General features: G+C 50.0%; 1 protein-coding gene across 1 annotated transcript in view; it reads left to right on the top strand.

The window, feature by feature from the left end:
• LOC309584573 (CBP80/20-dependent translation initiation factor-like) overlaps positions 1–19,013 on the top strand; it is a gene marked incomplete at its 3' end in the record, with an annotated part of 567,823 nt that overhangs the window by 271,370 nt on the left and 277,440 nt on the right. The window lies entirely within an intron of this gene.

The raw sequence follows: 19,013 nt of genomic DNA, 5'->3' as shown, positions 1-19,013 counted from the left end.
GGGTCGTTGCACCGGCACGTGGCTATTTCTCGGCCGCAAGGAAAGTATGGTTGATTTTGCCAACTGAAGTAATTTATGGCTGGGCAGATGGTAAGTGGTCTGCCCTGAAAAGTTTTGCAGTGCGCTTTGCAAAGGAGCGCTATGGATAAGGCTCCACTCAAAGTATTCCTTTGAGATTGGAATGACAATTACTGCAGGATCCGCAGCCATCAGTTGCAAACACCGTTGACGGCATTTGATTATCAGAGAAGCGACCAATTCAAACACTGTGGTCACAGTCCTTTTCGGCTGATGAGGCAAAAAGACCCATTCTAGGACATGCAAAGGATCAGGCCATTGTGCATTCCACTGGCCAATGATACCTGTAGGATGGAGGTCTGGAATAGTAATGAAAACAGTGATAGCAATGGAGGGATCCACTCAATAAACCTGATGAGCGGAAACAGCCTGTTGGACCTCTTGCAGCACTCGTTGTGCTTCCAGGGTCAACTCCCTAGGTGAATTCAGATTGGGATCCCCTTTTAATGTATTAAAAACTGGGGAAAGTTGCTTTGAGGTTAGACCTAAATAAGATCATAGCCAATTGAAGACACCCAGCAGCTTCTGAGCATCATTCAAGGTTTTAATCGAATCCGGGAATTGCACCTCTTGGCATTGGATAGTTTGGTCCAAAATTTTCACTCCTAAATATTTCCAAGGAGGATGCTGTTGAACTTTCTCCGGAGCTACCTCTAATCCATAGGCATGCAGAGCAGCAAGCAGCTGAGGCTGTATTCTCAGCAGCTCGTCCCGAGTGGACGCTGCCACCTTATCATCCATGCCACCTATCATCCATGTAATGGTAGCAGCGTGCATCAGGAAACTGCTTGCGAACTCCGGCTAAAGCTTGGGCGACATACCACTGACAGATAATTGGGCTGTTTCGCATCCCTTGAGGGAGGACCTTCCATTGGTATCTCTTAGCAGGTTCAGCATTCTAAATGGCAGGCACAGTAAAGGCAAATTTTGGTTTGTCATCAGGATGCAAAGGAATTGTGAAAAAACAATCCTTTAAATCAATGATCAGGATGTCCCACCCTGTAGGAATCATGGTGGGAGAGGGCATGCCAGGCTGCAATGCCCCCATACCTTCCATTACTGCATTAACTTTCCGGAGATCCTGCAACAGTCTCCATTTCCCTGATTTCTTCTTAATTACAAAAACAGGAGTATTCCAGGGGCTAGTAGAAGGTTCAAGGTGCCCCTGTTGTAACTGTTCCTGAACCAGCTGATGAAGGGCGTCTAACTGCTCTTTTGGTAGGGGCCACTGCAGCTCAAAGATTGGTCTGTTGGTCAACCACTGCAAAGGCAGTGTAGGATACTGTGGGCCCTTAAGCACAGTGACCCCTGCTAAAAATTTGTCCCAATCCGTACCCCCCAAGCTGCCAACATGTCCCGTCCCCAAAAGTTAAGGGAAGTGGTAGTAACATAAGGCCTAATTGTAGCTGTGTGCCCCTCTGAGTCCTTCACCACCACAGGCTGTTCGCTTAAATAGCTCTGTGTGGTTCCTCCTAATCCTGCGATGGCCGATCCCACAGGAGCTAGAGGTCATGAGAGAGGCCACGCAGAGAAGGAGATGTTAGTTACATCAGCACCCGTATCAATCAAACCTCAAAGATGAGTCCAGGGTGGACGGGCGTTCGGCAGGATCAGGGTACATGTCATCTGTGGCCTTTGGTCAGAGATGTCTGCAGTCCAGAAGGCCTGCGGAAGTCCCGTAGATCCACTGCCATTATCTTCGTGAGTTTGTTGTTCTATCCTGGGGACACAAGACTTAAAAGGCACTAATTTAGCAAGGCAGGTCTTTTCAGGAATAGTTACAGGGGGTTTTTGCGTGGAGACCATAGTGCAAATCTGACCTTTAAAGTCAGCATCAATAACTCCTGAGTGCACTAAGATTCCTTGATGGGCAACATCAGGTTTTCCCACCAGCATCGCACTGGATCCCTGGGCTAGGGGTCCATATGCATCCAAGGGAACCTTATAAATACCGCTAGAGTCTAAGACGACTGCGGCTGCGGTGTGTATGTCAAAACCGTCTGATCCCTGGGTGCTGTCTCTAGGGTGGCTGAGTAGGCCTGTGCCTGTACCTGTGCCACTCTCTGGGGGAGCGACTGCATTGGAGAGCAATTCCCCCTCCTTGCACCCCGGCAGAAGTTTCCTGACAAAGGCCGACCATCGGCATGAGTCTGGGATCGACAATAGTCTGAGCAATGCCCTGGCCTGCCACACCTCTTGCACTTGGGGATCGGTGTGTTCTCTTTTTGGTTTGGCTCAGGCCGCTTCCTTTTTTTCGCCTGTTTTGGTTGCTTTGGTTCACTATCAGAAGATGCATGAACAAGCTGCAGGAACGCAGCCAAAGCAGACCTTCTCTGGTTCCCAGATCCCACCTTAGCGCAGGCTTCGACCATGTCTGTTACCTCAGGATCCCCTGGTAAGGCATCTATGATTTTTCTGCACTCCTCATTTGCATTATCTCTCACTAATTGCCTTAACAACTGTCTTAACCTGTCATCCTCAACCTGCTTCTCGAGAGAAGCAGCGACTTTCTCTACAAAGGAGAGGAATGACTCTGATATCCTTTGAATTATTTCAGTATATCGCTTTCTAGGCGCAGACAACTCTATGGTTTTCAACAGGGCAGCCATGCCGACCTGTTGAGCTTGCTGCAGGATGCTAGAGGGAAAGGTACCCTGTAGACTGGGATCAGAGAAGGGACCAGTCCCCATAAGAGCATCCATTCCCGCTGTCTGTCTAGGATCGTCAGCAGGGAGCTGCATTTTCCCTAATGCAGCCTTGTCCGCCAGCTTTCTCCAGGTTTTCTCAAAAACTGTAAATTGCACAGGTTGAAATAGGATTTGACCTAAGTGTCTGATATCAAATGGAGAAAGCAAATCTGTATTTATCACCCTTATTATCTGCATAACCTCAGCAGAACCGAGCCCATATTGTGCCACCTTGGATTGCAGATCCTGGGCAACCTTCCAAGCAATTACCTCATGGTTGTCATGCTCCCCTGAGTTTGGGAGAGCCTTATACACTGGGAAAGCTTGGATCTCCCCTTTTGGGGAGCCACTACCATCCTGAACTTCTGGCACAGCCTGTGGATGGTGTGTAACAGCTTCCCGATTACTCTCAGTATCCTCAAATCTGTTTGGCATTCCAAGTGTTTCCAATAATCTCCAATGTCCTTTAGCGGGGGGGGGGGGGTCCCGGGTGCAGGGGAATCCAGCCAGAGTCACGACACGAACACCGATACGATTTGAGCATCGTGCTCCCCTTTTATTGTTTGGTTACACCAAGTTATACTTTTTCAAAGTTCATGCCCCTTTCCCATGAGAAAGCCTCTAAGCAGCAGGGGAGCTGACCAGTGTATACCTTTTCCCAAGGCTGTTCAAGGCTGCCAGCTAGCAGGTGCCTTGCAAGCCTATCTTCAGCCTGAGGCCCTGTCAGGGGTACTTCTGCAACAGCCCTGGTATGCCCAAGCTCTCCTGGGGTATCCTATGCCCCCACTCCACAAGGAATTCCTCTACAATGTCCCTCCTCCAACGCTCGCATTTTAACTGACTCTAAGAAGCAATTGTAGTGGGTCGGACGGACTGTTACCGTGCAGTCCGGAAAGGTCCAGGGGCGAGACTGGAGCAGCCTTTTCCTTCGCCCCCCGGCTACAGCAGCTTTATGCCCCAGGACCAGAACCTCATCTGACTCACTTCCCGACGAGGAATCATCAGGCAAAGGCAACTCTGAGACTCTGTGAGCGAACAGAGGTGGGCAGAGAGGGGCACTTTGGCTAGGTTTACTAGGGGCCGAACAGACAGCACAGACTACAGCTGGCTGTGCTGCATTTGAACAGCAGCCTCTTTACAGGATGCCGTCTCGGCCAGTCCCGACCGAACTGGGACCAGAGCTGCTGCAGCCGTCTCTGGGGCTGCTGCCGTGCCTGGCGCTGTGCTCGTTTCTTGCACCGCGGCAGCATTTGGCGTTGCCGCTGACCCCATGCTGCAGCCGTGCCCGGCACCACGCTCGTCCCTTGCTCCACGGCCACGTTCGGCACTGCTGCCAGCCGGTACGCGGCCGCCGCTGCTTCCTGGTTCGGAGCCGGGCCACCCGCGCCACCTGTGGGAGACTTGGGCCCGGCACACCCTGCGTGGCAGGATGCCTCTGGCATCTTCATCAGCTGCTTTTGCAAGCTGAGCAGTTCCTCCATCTTCCGTGATATGTTCAGTAACTCTGTCAGCAAAGGCAGATGCTGTATTAAAAGGTCGATGGCTCGGTTCTGCAGCGGTGCGGAACCGTCCAGTGCCAAGGAGGGCAGCAGACCACACCCAGGCAGTCTCGGTGCAGGCACGCCTGGAGCTGCGCTGGCCAAGAAGGTAGATCCGGGCAGTTTTGGCTCTGCTGGTGCATACACGGGCTAGGAGCCGCCACGGTCCAGTTGGCTAAACCGCTAATTCGCGGCCCTGGATAAGCTGTGGCCACTTCCGAGCCGAGCGGCAAGGCGGACTGCGTGCCTTCCTGCTGCCCCGACACCCCCGCCTCTGCCGGTGCGGGGTCCCTGGGGGCGGTGGAGTCCTGCGACTGTGCAGGGTGAGGCAGCGCAGTCTCTGCCTGTGGAGCCGAGGGTGTTTTTTCGGCTTCACCATCACTTGCCCCTGGAGCCCAGTCAGCGGGGTCCCCTTTGGATATCCCTCTGTCACTCATCCCCGAAATAGGCGAGCCAGCTCTGCTGCCACAGTCAAGGTCTGTCAGCAGCATAAATAACGAACACCAAGTTCGGTATAATTCTAACACTGCTGGGTCCCCAAACGGGAGCTCGTGCCAGACAGCACAGCCAAGTTCTTGACATACTCCAAAGTCCAGGGCAGTATCTCTGTCCATGGAAATACCTTGCAAGGCAGCCCAATCTAATAATTCCCAAAGTGAGTTTTCAGGAAAGGAGGTGTGCATTGTATTAAACACACCTTTCCAGACCATTACCACAGCTTCGGTTCGTGATGTAATGAGTATTTTGGGCCAAACCACTACACCATCATTTCTTAAGTATATATTGAAGCCTTGCAAGTCAACTTGGTGCTGCACAGGGTTTCTCTAGTTCCCATCTGTAGTGGTTTGGTCCAAAATACTCATTACTGTTTATCTGCTGTGAGATAAGAATTAGGAGCAATGCAAAGCAGGCACCAAAATTGAAAGAATATAAAGAAGTTTATTAACAGACCTAAAAGAGGGAAAAAAATTATACCACCTTCAGAACTCTCCTCCTCCCCCCACCTTCCTCCCTTCTCCCACTGACAATGTAAAAAGACAACCCTTAAGATGTTCAGTCTGTTTACCACTTCCATAATAACCTTGTTTAGTCCATTTAGAAAGAGAAGTCTCTTCTTGCTCATGCTATGAAAACAGTATCACAACGAGACAGTCGCCCACTTCCTAATATTGTTCAGTCCATTTAGGAAGAGGAGTCTCTCTGCCTGCGTGTGAGTCCCTTCCCCTGACTTGCAGCTTTTCCCCCAACTGCTTTTGAGGGTCCACTATTGAAGTTTTTTGGGGTACAATTTTAAGGTTGAGCCGTTCAGAAACAAAAACAGAGGCCCTTCTCCTTCCCTGGGAGCAAAGGGTCTTCATCATCTTCATCTTTAGGACTATCTCTGGGAGCATCTCTAGGGACTGAGGTTTTCTCCTTTCCCGTTTGGAGCAAAAGTCCTCATCTGGTTCATCTCTCCCTGTCCAAACTTCTCATGAAATTACAGCTGCGTCAGCATCTGCCTATCTCAGAGCAGGTGCTTTTGCTTACGAGTTGAACACTCCACCCCCCATATCTTCATGAAATTACAACAGGATACTCTGATATATCATAGCTTCACAACAGAATTTCAGCTTTAAGCATCTCCTCTCTCTCTTCCCTCAGGGTTTCAGCTCTTCACAGCAGTAAAAGGGTTAATCTCACCTCGGCCTTGCAGCTTTGCAGCTGGAATGTTGAATGTTTCTTATCACAGTGGAGAGGGGGGAGAGCCAAGCCGCTCCGGCTGCCCACGGCAAGGCAGTGGGGGGGGGGTTCCATGGCTGGAACAGGTCCATCGACTCCAGGATGGCCGTGGCCCGGCCCGGCCTGGCCCAAGCAGGGCCTGGCCGGGCCTGCTGGCCCCCACACAGGCCCCGCAGCCACCTGTCCCAGCACCGGAAACGAGAGAGAGCTTGGAGGGGGAGTTTGCCTATTCTTAAATGTGGATCACAGAGGTGGTCACAACTTTAAGTGGCTTAGAGAATTGTCCATATTCAAACTGGCCAGCTGATAGGTTCTATCAGTTCCCAGAGGAAACTGTAAGCACCCCTTAGCAAGGACATCCCTTCCAGGACTATGCTTGCTAACCTATGACACCAGCACATCCTGGTATGATGTGTTTTGGGATGGAAGGCTTGGCTGACCAAACCCCATGGCCTAAAAAAATGTGTGGACAGAGGTTTACACCAGCCTTATAGGAGTGATAAGAAACCTTGTTCAGTTTAAGTAGGATTTGCAAAGAATATATGGAGTTGCAACAGGTTAAGACAGGTGAGTTTGTACCTACTTCTTGGTCTTCTAGTTAACAGAGTACTGAAATGGTTCTGTGCCACCCAAGGAAAGGGACAGTTTTGCTGAAGACCTGGAAAAGGTTGCTGGGGAAGTCTTTAAAAGTTTGTGCCATCATAATCACATTGATTCAATCACATCTTGTTGGATTCAAAAGTCAAATCAAGCTGAATACCTTATCTAAAGGAAATCCTCATGTGTGCGTAGATGCTGGCTGGTATCTCACAAGGCTTTTGGTGGTCAATCTATTGGAAGGACAGGAGAGGATGAAAGAGGGAAGCACAGCCCCATGTCTTGGGGAGGATGGAGTAAAAGACTGAGTTTATCAATCCCTTCTTTGCAAAAACCATCTGAATTCCCCTTTTCATTAGAAAAAATATGGATCCCTTGTGCTTCCTCCATGTACTGCTGGTGCGTCTCCAGGCTTTGAGATGACCAGAGCCACAAGGGGCTGCTCTGTCTGTCCCAGCCCAGGCTGTTGGGGACCATGGCCAGTCTTGGGTGAAGGACCATCACCCTTAGCTGTGGCTGAGCTTTGTGTCATCTCCTCCTTTTCCTGTTGAATGTGGGTTGAAGAGGGGTGTTTCTGCACCTGGAAAATCCATCCTTCATAAAGCCTTTGTGTGATGATAAGGAGCTGGAGCAGAAAGCTGCATAGGTCCTCCTGCCTCATACATGGAGAGAAGGGATGGGAGCAAAGAGGCTCGTGTGCTTTCCCCATCTCCCTTCAGCATGCCCCAAATACTTATAGCTTTCAACAACAGTATTACAGAAATGTCCCCAAGTTTTCTCTAGTGTTGTCCCAATTTGCTTCCTACTGTTAACTTGGCTTTACACTTAAATGAGGAGGAAAGAAGAGTCTGCATTATTTTGTGTGTGTGTTGTTTTCTGGTTTTAATTAGATTCAGAACTGGGGGAGGCAGAAATATCCTCCTTCCCTGGAGAGCCCCATGTGGCTGTCAGGGATGGTTTCCTCTTCCTGAAGCAGGAGGGTTGTGTAAGCGCCACTGACCCTCCTGCTCATGCCCATGCCAAAAAACAGGTTAGCTGGGGTGAATGGATGGGGTGGGCACTCAGTCCATGTATCTGAGACACCTCCCTGGGCTCATCCCAGTCCATCCATGTGACCCCAGCAGGGGTCTCACAGGGAAACAAGCGTGGTCCTGTACAAAGATGGCCCAAAGGACAGTCACAGTAGGTTCGGGGCCAGGCAGGGAATGTCCCAGATCCACTGGCAGCTCCATTGAGGAACATAGGCAAGCTGTGATATATTGCTTCTCCCATTATATAGGATTTTACAGACCCTCAGGGACACTCAATCACCTACAGCTATTAGTTTGACTGATTAAGCTGCTTTTCCTCTTGTAGCAAGCTCCTTTTGTGAAGGGTTTTCAATAGCCACACTGCTCGGAACATTGTTCCTGTACAATTTCCTTTCAAAACACCATAAAGGGCACTCTACTACTTTACCCTCTCATAAAACATCATGTGGACCTGCTTTGCCCAGTTTGCTTCTTCAAGGGCAAGATCTTATTCTGGGACAATATCCGGGGTCAGGTGGGAGTTGCAGGTTGCATGATGCTGGAGTGAGATGGAGCCATTAGCAAGGGGGATTTGAGATGAGATGTAAAGCAAAAGTTTTCTGCTTAGTTTTTTATTGCTGTTTGTTAATATGAGGATCCAGGGTCAACCAGGGAAGTGAAGGATAAAATGAACTTGAAAGCCCAGAGAAGGAAATGCTGCTTCACACATATCAGTTGGTTCAACCTTGCCCAGAAGAGGCTGAGAGCAGATGCAGATGCTTTCAAGGTACTCAGAGGTAAATGATGCAGAGGAAGAAGGGCTGTTTCTGCTGAAGAAACATGCTGTTGTGAACAGCAAACAGTTAAAACTGGTCATTTAATTAAGACTGGAAATCAGATGAAGGCCAGCCTTGATTACCACCAAGGCAATAACAGATATAGGGAACTGGAGAGGGCTGCAGTGGCACAAGGTCCTTCCTCCCCATGTTTGTGGTTACTCCCACACCCTCTCATGAGGCTATTGGATATATCATTGGGATCCAGTTAGTCCATCAGGTGCTCTTTAGGCAAGGTGATGATGGAGCAGGGCAGAGACGGTATCAGGAGGGGTCAAGCAGAAGCCATCTGAAGTTCAGTCAAGTATATATCTAGCATCAATCCTGAACTGGCTCATCTAAGAATGACTTGGCTGCCCCAGCACCATCCCCAGAGTTGCACGTGTAGAGTCTTCACATTAGCCAAGCGGTCCATGTGAAATGCCAGTAGTAGTAATGTGGAGCAGTTGGTATGTAGCATCCATCAGGGAGTTTGTTTTGCCTGTCACCCATGTCTCAGGCTCTGGCAAGATGAGGTTTTCTACCCAGCTGTTTTTGTTTCTACTGTTGTGATCAGTGCTAAGCCTTTATGCACTTGAGGGTATCAGTGAAAATATGCCCGGCCATGAGTCACCCCTGAAGGCAGATGTATGGCTGTGATCCTGTCAGAAAAACACCACGAAAGATGATGCCATATTTACAGCTCTTTTCCTGATGCTAGCAACAACTAAAAGTCTTTTGCATTTCATGTGATGCAGGAAAAATGTACTTTTGTAAATATCAGAGCACTTTGCGGGCTCAAGGCTAATGTTAAGAGAAAGATAACCTTTGTGAGTTCAAAAGGATATAGATCTGTCTTGGTTTGAAAGACAGGTGTCTGCTAAAGAAGGCAGAAGCCTCCCTTGGAATGGCAGATGCAACCCCCTTCCCTCCGAGTTATAATTTTGAAATCAAGGGGCTTTTAGGCAAAGATATGGGAAATAGGAATAACAGTTCTTTACTATTGTATATCTATATGTGTATAACCAGTCAAACAAACAACAGTAACTATGGCAGTAACAGCAAACAATCACAAACCCAGTGCCAGCCTTCTCGGCTGTCAGGCTCTTTCCCCTCGGGTGCAGTTCCGGTCGCAGCCGGCAGGAGCGCTGGCGGCTCCCGGTGAGCAGGGCAGGTGTGATGGTTTCCCCACGGCTGCAGGGGGCGCTCCGGAGCGAGCTCGGGGAGCACGCAGCACTGGTGGCCTGGGATTGCGGGGAAGGATGGAACAAAGAAGCTTCACAAACCCCTGGGCAGCTGATCCCGGTGTCCAGCTGGACCCTCGGGAACAGCAGGCTGGAACGGCAGGGACGAGCAATGGGGAAACCCTCCATAGGTCTGGGCAGGCAGGACGAGCACGGCTACAACGTAGCAGAGGTTCGAAGCAGCGGCAGGGCAGGGCGGCCACGGCCCAGCTCCAAGCGGGGCAGGGAAGGCAGGCTTGGGATCCTGGGGCTTCTCCAGCAGAGGGAAAAGCGGCCGAAAAAAAAAGAAGCTTTCCTCTCTGTCCCAACGCTGAGACCGACTGCCCCCACACACTCAGGTGAAAACAAAAGAGTAGCCAGATGCACCCCACCCTGTAGCCAGATCTTTTCTTTTTCTTAAATACCAAGCCATTTGCTCCCCTGGCAACATGTATGGGCAAAATTCCTTTAACAGAAGAAAACCCAGGAGAGCTCCTAAAACCCCAACAGGCCCACATGAGCAAGACTTCAGGAGTTGCCTATCCATTACTGTTCTCCATATCTGCTCTGTCCTTGTGTGTCTAGATAAAGGCATATCGCAGAAGGGTTAAAAGATACTCATATAAGCAAATTTAATCCTTTCTTTTCATTGTTCCTGTTTTTTTTAATGCCAGGAGGCAGTGGCAGGACTGAGCCAGGTATGTTTTCCAGCTCCAGGTTTGCCACCTCTCAATTGAGAGATGTTTTGTCATTACATAAAAACTCTACAACACAAGAGTTTTTATTCCCTATTTTATTTTAACAATCTTGGTGATCCCTTGTGGCAGCTGGTATGGGGTCTGTGGCTCAGACCCAGGAAGCTGTGACCAGTCCGAAGAGATGGTCCCACGAGGAACCTTCTTCCAGGGACCATGCAGCTTTCCCTCAGCTGCTGGAGTACCTTTGCAGAGAGGTGCCTGTTTCAGCAGGCTAACAGCTCTTTAGTGATTTTCAGCTAGTGATTTCAGCTCCTGCTCTGCAAGGCAATCTCCAGGCCAGACCAGGAAAGAGAGCCGAGAGGCCTGTATGGCATTCCCGCATAGGTGGCTTTATTGTCTTGCACCTGCGAAAGGTGGCCAGTGACAGGCTCGCTCTCCCGACTGAGCTAGCCAGGCTTCTTTAATGGGGATATGTAGTGGTTAGGTTCAAAATATCCATTACTTACTTATTTTGCTTCTGTGAGATAAGAATTAAGAGAAAGCAAAGCAGGCACAAAACTTAAAAGAATATAAAGAAGTTTATTAACAAAACTAAAAGAAAGAAAGAAAAAATCAGACTAAACCCTCAGAACACTTCTCTTCCCCCCACCTTTCTCCCTTCTCCCACTGACAATGTAAAAAGACAACCCTTGAGATTTTCAGTCAGTTTACCACCTCTATAACCTTTTTTCAGTTCACGTAGGGAGAGGAGTCTCTCTTGCTCATGCTATGGAGACATCTCCACAAGAAACAGTTCTGTCATGGCTTCAATATCACAGTGAGACAGCCGTCCGGGTTGGTTCTCTGCCTGCATGTGAAAGTCCCTTCCCTCGTCTTACAGCTTTCCCAACAACTGTTTTCAAGGATCCAGTCTTGAGCTAATGGGGTACCATTTTAAGGATGAGCTGTTCAGAAGCAAAGGTTCTCTTCATCTGTCTCTGGGAGCATCTTCATCTCTAGGAACAGAGGTCTTCTCCTTTCCTGGGAGCAAGGGTCTTCATCAAATTACAGCTACTGTCATTTGCTTATTTCAGCACAAGTACTTCTGCTCACAATTACAGTTTGAACTCTCCAACCCCCCATGCTTTCATGAATTTACAACAGGTACTCTGATGTATCATGGTCCATCACCATAGCTTTACAACAGAATTTCAGCTTCTAAGCTTGAAGCATCTCCTCTTTCTCCTCCCTCAGGGTTTCAGCTCTCCCTGCTTCACTGACTTTGGTGTCTTAATGGCGTTTTCTTCATGTCCCTTCACCTTCCCTCTTCCTCTGACTCCGGAGTTGATTAATGTCTGCAGCCTTCATCTGTTCTGGAGGAAACTTACAGCACTAAAAGGGTTAATCTCACCCAGGCCTTGCAGCTGGAATTCGCTTATTGCTGTTGGTCACATGATCTTTGCCAGGCAGCAGGGCAGCGGCCCCAGACGAGCCCCGGCCATGCCAGGGGCCGCCTGCATGGAGCAGAGCCGTGGGGGCGCTGCCTGCACTGAGCAGGGCTGTGGGGGGGGCCGTGGATAGAACAGGGCCGTGCCACAGCTAACCCGGCTGGGCTGAGGAAGGCCCGGCCCGGCCCCACTGGGCCGCCTGCAGGCCCCCCCCGCTACCTGTCCGAAAGCCGGAAGACAAGAGAGCTTTCCTGGGCTCTGTTTGTTCTTAAATGTGGATCACAGAGGCGTGTCAAGCTTCTTAAGTGGCTTAAAAAGTTGCTAATATTCAAACTAGCCAGTTGATAGGTTCTGTCAGGTCGTAGAGGAAGCTGTAAGCACCTCTTTGCAAGAGAATCTCTTCCGTGGCTGATGGAGCCTTCTTTACTAAAAAACCAAACTATGCTAAACCAAAGGTGTGTGTGTGCGCCTGTTTGGCCAAATTTAGAAATATATTCTCTGATAAAAGGCAGGTTACAATCAGCCCTCCCCCACCAGGTTTGGGAAAAATGAATTTTCCTCGAAGGAAAGTGAAAGAGATAAAAACTATTTATTTAACAAACACACAGGAAAAGAATAATGCTAAATAATAAAACCTCTTGCTCTGCTGAGAGAAACCTGGGAAAATTTCAGAGTCCTTCTGTAGATCTCTCTCTCCCCCTCCTTGGAGCTGGGATGGGGTGGTGGGCCCCCCTCCAGGGCCAAGGCCTTGGTGGAAATTCCTCCCAATGTATTCTGATATTGAAACAGTCCAGCAGAGAAAAAGGGAAAAAAACGAAGTCCCAGGAAAACAAAAGTTCAACTCTCCGGAGGAAAAGGAGCTGAAAAACTGGCCGAAAGCTGGCTGGAAAGCAAGCCGAGTGCTTCCCCACTCTCACTCTGCTGCCACAGCAGAACGCAGAGAACCGTCTCTATCTCTGTGTGACCTTGAACAAGTTGCAAACTGCTTTGAATAAGATTTGCTCAGTTTTTCCTTCCCCCTCTCAGGCTCAGTTTAAAGGCATAGAAAGGCACAAAATTAATTTCTGGGCATAGGGCAGCTATATGGGATACACATCATAAAGTCACCCCAAGACATTGTGAGAGGGTAAAAGCCAATGGGTTACAAAGGATCTATATAGGGTCTCCCAGAGGATCATGGGTCTGTGTCCTCTCTTGCAGTAACTGAAAAGTGCTGCCTTTTCCAAGGGGATTCTGCTGGGAGGTTGTGCAATCTCCTTATCTCAGCAGGCCTCCCTCCAGGGCAGAGGCTGGGCATATCCCACAACTCCCCATTCTGTATTTAGTAAAAAGGCATCTCCAGCAGCTCTTCTGCAGCAACGTAGAAGGCATGAGAACATAAGTAACACGATGTATTGGGTTGACCCTGAGTTGATGGACAGTCTTTAAGACCAATTACGCTTCTCACAATTTACATATTTAAACCGTACAGAAAGGCAGGACTTCCCTTTTTTGTCGGAGCTTGCTTGCTGGGAGGTGGGGGGACTCTGAGCCTCCCGGCCCTGCTGGGCCGGGCAGGGGCCACTGCCCCTTTCCCCCTTTCCCAAGGCTGCGGCACGGACCCTGGCTGGCTGGGGGGGGACTGCCCCAGAGCCGCAGGCAGCTAAAACCAGCCATGGACTGCTCACAGCTAAACCCATCTAGCACGGCTTCTGGGGACCGGCGGGTCCCTCTCCTCTCCATGCGGAGCCGGCGGAGTCAATGGGAGCCGGCAGAGCCTCCTGTCTGCAGCCAGCACACTTCGTGCTGAACTGAAGAAGACACTACACAGCCAGCAGCACAAAGGGAGCGAGGCTTTCCTCACCGTAAAGCCTGAACAAGAACACCCTTCAACATGGCGGCGTCAGAGTCAGAGAGAAAGAGAAGTGAGTCACGTGGGACGGAGCTGGAAATGGCGACGGGAGAAAAGAGGGCGGTGCCGCGATTCTGGCGCGCAGATTAAAAGAAACCTTCTTGCATGCCGTGGTAAGAAACTGTAATACCACAAACTGTTTGTCTCTTTAATCCATTTGAAGAACATGGGGGGATGGAGTATCTTCGTGTGCCTGTGAAGATTGTGAAGAATGCCTATGCCAGGCTATATAGAAGTAGTAAGAGGCTGCTAGAGACTTGTGGCGAAGAAAAAGCCTTTGTGTGCAGGCCAAAAGAACTTATCCTTAAAAAGATGAATAACCCCATGTGATGGCCCATGTTTTGTAGTGTGAAGGAACTGTGAGATTTTTCATGGGAGAGATGTTCTACACACAGCAGATTGTTTGTTTCTGGGCGGATCTGCTGTTAGTGGCAGTTTGGAAACCACGTGCAACTGAAGGAAAAAACCCTTTTTTCCCTTAAGCATAAGAGAGAGACTTTTCAAGAACTGGAACACTGACTAACATCCCATGTTCTGTTATCCTTGTGTGAGCTAGGTAAAAGGAGAGAAGTGCTGGGGGGGGGGGGGGGTGATTTGCTTTAATTTTGTTTTGTTATTGTCTCTTTACTTTTAATTCTATTAGTAATAAAACTCTTTCATTGTACTGCAACTCTTTAAGGTTTGTGCCTGCTTTGCTTTTCTCCTAATTCTTATCTCACAGAAGGAAAATAAGTAAGTAATGAATATTTTGAACCAAAACCACTACATTTAATTTGTGTTTCCGCCCGGTTTCAAACTCAACCCGCTACACACGATAAGAATTACAATGAATACCCACAAAGCTGCCTTAATCAAAGATGCAATCCATCCCGTTATTCCCCATTGTCCAAAAAGTTCATCGACCCAGTCTAGGCTCTTATCTACTTTTATGTCTTTTACTAGTCCTTGTAGTTTCTGGATGTTCACCTGGATGGATGTTGAGTGCAAAGAAAGACTGAAGCAGCACATCCCTTCAAAGTCTTGGCAGCCATGTCCATGGGTAAGCAGTAGGTAGTCGATTGCTGCTCGATTCTGTAGGGTTGCGTGTCTGGTAGTCTCCTCATCTTTTAAAAGATCGCTCAAGGCAGCAGATGTCGCATTGGCCTGCTTGCTTAGACAACACCCTAGGTGATTGATATTCCCAAGGTCTTTGAGTGCAGCTAACCAAGGAGTGAACACAGAAGCTGCGATTTGCTCTACCCTATTCAAATTGTAAATGTGGCTGTCGCAATTATCATCAAATTCAGCAAAGTATCTCTTTTGGTGTGTGGATACGTTTGTTAGTCTCCAGTAATGTAATAATATGATATTTGGGGTGAGGGTAGAAAGCTTGCAAAGGCTACAGGGACTTCCTTGGAGACGTGAGGGGATCCTGGCCCGTACTCTGTCACCACAGACAAGAAACACCCCCCGGGGTAACACTTTGGGGTGGAGAGTGGACATAGAGAGTACGTGACTGGTGTAATTGCACCAAACCTGACTATTATACGCTTTGTTAATTGGTGATATGTCTTTTCTGTATGTATTTTTTGCTTGGTCAATCCCTGGCCATCGTTGGCTTTGCTGTCTAAAGTAAAATTTGACACAATATGTTGCTTTGGAGGACCCCAGCAGGTTCAATTCTTGGGGTTCATCTCGAGCATTTGGCAGAATCTTTGTCCACTTGTCCCAAGTGTCTACCAGGTTGGAACTCTTACCTGTGGTGCAGAGGAGCTCTGAGTTAGTGATGGGCCAATCATCTGCTACCAAGGGAATTCCTACCAGACACGTGGAGAGTGGGTTGTCTACGCTGCCCATGGACAGGCACAGATTGTCTTGTTTGAGTGTCTTTGCTAGGGTCACCCAAATATATGGCTAGGCTGTGGGACAACCCAGCTGAAGGCATGTGGTACGGCGAAGAGCGTCCAGGCAGCGATGAGGAAAGCATCAACATAGATAAATTTAATCTTTGGACAGGGATGGGGCTTCTGAGAGGGAATATAAGCGAGATTTGTTAGCTTTATGGTGAGATGGGAGGGTTTTAGGGTTTAGGGAGGTTTGGCAAGGGTTGAGGGAGGGGGATATTTTGGGGTAAAGGGGGTGATAACATATAGACTAGGAATAAATTTTTTCAGGCTGTGTCTAGCCTATGGCCTGACTTCTGCCGTAGCATCTTGTTCAGCTTTCTGTTTCGTCTGCTGTCGTGTGGTGGGATGGTCTTTTCTCTGGTTTGCGGTCATTCGGCAATGTCTCCGTCTCCATGCAGAACTGGTCTGGTTTTGGGGAGGTCCTGTATTTGACTCAGGAGAGTTCTTGTTGGTGTCTGTGGGAGCAGTGTTTGCAGGGCCTAGGTATGGTTTTATATTTTTTCCTGGGAACCGCTTCGGGCCAGATGGTAGCTGGGCACAGGCGTAGCCTCTCCCCCATGTAATCAACTGGAAAGGCCCAGAGACCTGGTGTGATTCTGGGTCCTTCACTAGTACTGGCGGTTTCTCTGTGAGCTTAGCTTGGGTCGAATTTGAGAAGTTGAGGAGTATTGGGGGGTCAGGCTCTGATGAGGTACCATTTAGGAAGTTAATGACATAGAGAGCCTTACAGAGTCTTTTGACAGGAGACAAAATCTCTGTTTCTCTCCGTTGCTGATTGAGGACTCTTTTGAGGGTTTGGTGGGTCCTTTCCACGATGGATTGCCCTGTGGGATTGCTGGGTATGACTTTCTTGTGTTGTATCCCCCATTGGTTGAAGAAATCTTTCAACTCACGGGAGGCGTAGGCAGGCCCATTATCTGTTTTGATTTCTTCAGGGACTCCCAGGGTGGCAAAGGCAAGGAGAAAATGCTTGATGGTGTGGATGGCATCTTCCCCTGCATGGGCTGACGCAAACACTGCCCAAGAAAACATGTCAACTGACACGTGCACATATTTGGATCTCCCAAAAGATGGGAAGTGGGTTATGTCCATTTGCCTCAATTGGCAGCTGTTCAGACCGCGGGCCTTGACTCCAGTACCCATGGATGGTATTTGGTAATTTTGGCAGTTCGGGCACGTTGCAATGATAGCTCTCGCTTGATCTTTTGAGAGCTTACACATTCTGACGAGAGCAGGCACATTTTGGTGATAAAATGCATGTGACAACTTCGCCTGGGTGAAGATGTCGGAGACGTTTGCAGTCTCTGCTGGAATGGCCAGTTCATCTGCCCTCCTGTGTGGGATATGCCCAGCCACTGCCCTGGAGGGATGTCTGCTGAGATAAGAGATTTCGCAATCGCCCAGCAGGACTCCCTGGAAAGGAAAGGACTTTTGAGTCATGGTGAGGAAAAGTAGACCCACAATCCTTTGGGAGACCCTATGCAGATCTTTCTGTAACCCATTGGTCTATCCCAGACCCTCTGTAACCCATTGGTCCCCTTGCTGATCCCCTGTATCCCTATAAAAGAAGACCAGTTCGCCTCTGTACAGGAGAGCTCGTCACTGGCCTTCCCTTCGCCGGAGGGAACCACCAATAAAGCTACCTTCGTGCGGAACCAGCCATACGGGTCTTCTCGTCTCTCTCTCCGGTCTGGTTTGGCCTTAGAGGCAGCCCTGCAGAGCTGAGCTGAAATCATGAGCTGATAATCACTAAAGAGCTGATAGCTTCTGCACAGGCTCCTCTGCCAGCAGCTGAGAGGAAGATACCAGACTTCGGGCAGGCGATTCCTTTCGGGACCATCTCCCCGGACCGGTCATATCTTCCTGGGTCGCAGCCACGGACCTCATCACCAGCTGTAATAACTGGCGCCCGAACAGCCTTGGATCCTGGACAACCCGGACCTGGCCTGAGCTGCGTCTTGATCACCAAGACAGAACCAGCCGTTCGTGTGCTGCTCCTCTGAAGATAGACCTACGTTTTAGCAGGCCTTTCGGAAGGGGACAGTTCGAGTCCCTCATCTCCCACCGAAGACAAAGTCCCTGAGGATCAAACTGCCAGACCATCCCCCCAGCAGACTTTTCCAGGAGCCAGCCCCACCAGAAACGGGATTTGTAAGTTTAAACCTGGGGCTCTGCTCTCGTCTTGCGCGCATTTTAAGTTTTTTTTGGTTTTTTCTCTTTTTCTGCTGAGGGAGGAACTAAGATGGGACAAAGGCAAACTAAACCCAGCCTTTCCCAATCTGAGAGAGACCTATACCCCTTTCTTCTGACTCTTCTCTTAAAATCTGACTTTAAATTCTGTAAAGGTGTTCTTTCTAAGAGAAATCTCAAATCTTTCAGTAATTGGCTATCTCTAAATTTCCCTGAAGCTACCATTGATTCTGTTCTTTCTGATTCGTTCTGGGACAGTGTGGGGAACAAACTGTATTCCTCTCAAGCCTCGGGAAATCTCTCAGTTTCAAAATTCATTCCTTTATTTCATTTACTGGTTACAACGTGTCGTGCGAAAACCCCCCCTCAGCCAAACTCCTTCTCTGCCCTTCCCCCCTCCCACCCCCCCTCTCCGCCTCTGGCACTGGCCAGCCAGAACGCGGACCCAGCCAGCTGCCCCGGCCCTGGCCCAGCTGGGGCGCCGGCCCCCCCACTTCCCTTCCCCGATCCCCTGCTCCCGGCGGTCCCCCCGTGTCCGGCCCCCCCCGCTCGCCCCCTCGGTTCCGCTGTCACCCCCCAGGCAGCACACGCGGTACCCACCCCAGACTCATCCCCCCTCCCCGGCGTGGATGACTCTGAACCCCCCCCAGCCCCGTCTCCCTGTGCCCCTGGCATCCCGCAACCCTCCCCGCACGACACCACCCTTCCCCCTCTCGCACCAGTCCGCGGTGCCTCTGACCCCCCCCACCCCACCGCGTCCCAGTTTCCTGCCGCGTCTGCCCCTCTCGCCGCTGGCGGAACGCAGCTATCCGCGGCACCGCCTCAGGCTATCGCCCATAGAATGGAATCTCCCTCCCCCCTTCCCCCACCGCACATGGCCCTGCCACCCTGGCAGGCACCGGCACACCCGCTCTCCCCCCTCCCAGCTGCATCTTGCGCAATCCCTGCTGATGTTCCCCCTCTCCCTGCACCCCCCCCTCCCCATACTACGGGTTCTTGCGCAATCCCCATTTCCCCCGCTGCTGTCCTAGAGCCTACTGCCCCCCCCCCATCCTCCTATCGCCCACCCCGACTCCACATGGAATTGCGAAACCGGCACTACCTGTAATCCGCCCCCCCAAACGACCTCCTGCTGTACAACCTCTTCACCCACTTGCTGCCATAACAGGACCCCTTCCTACCCCTCAAAGCAGCCCCGACCCCCCGCCATTCCCGCCCTGGGTAAAGCTGAGCCGGCATTTCAAAAACGCCGCG

Source organism: Coloeus monedula (genome assembly GCF_965178545.1).
Source record: "Coloeus monedula genome assembly, chromosome: W".
In the NCBI taxonomy this organism is placed as follows: Eukaryota; Metazoa; Chordata; class Aves; order Passeriformes; family Corvidae; genus Coloeus; species Coloeus monedula.
Note: the sequence above shows the minus strand (reverse complement) of the source record. Positions and strands in the feature narration are given on the sequence as shown.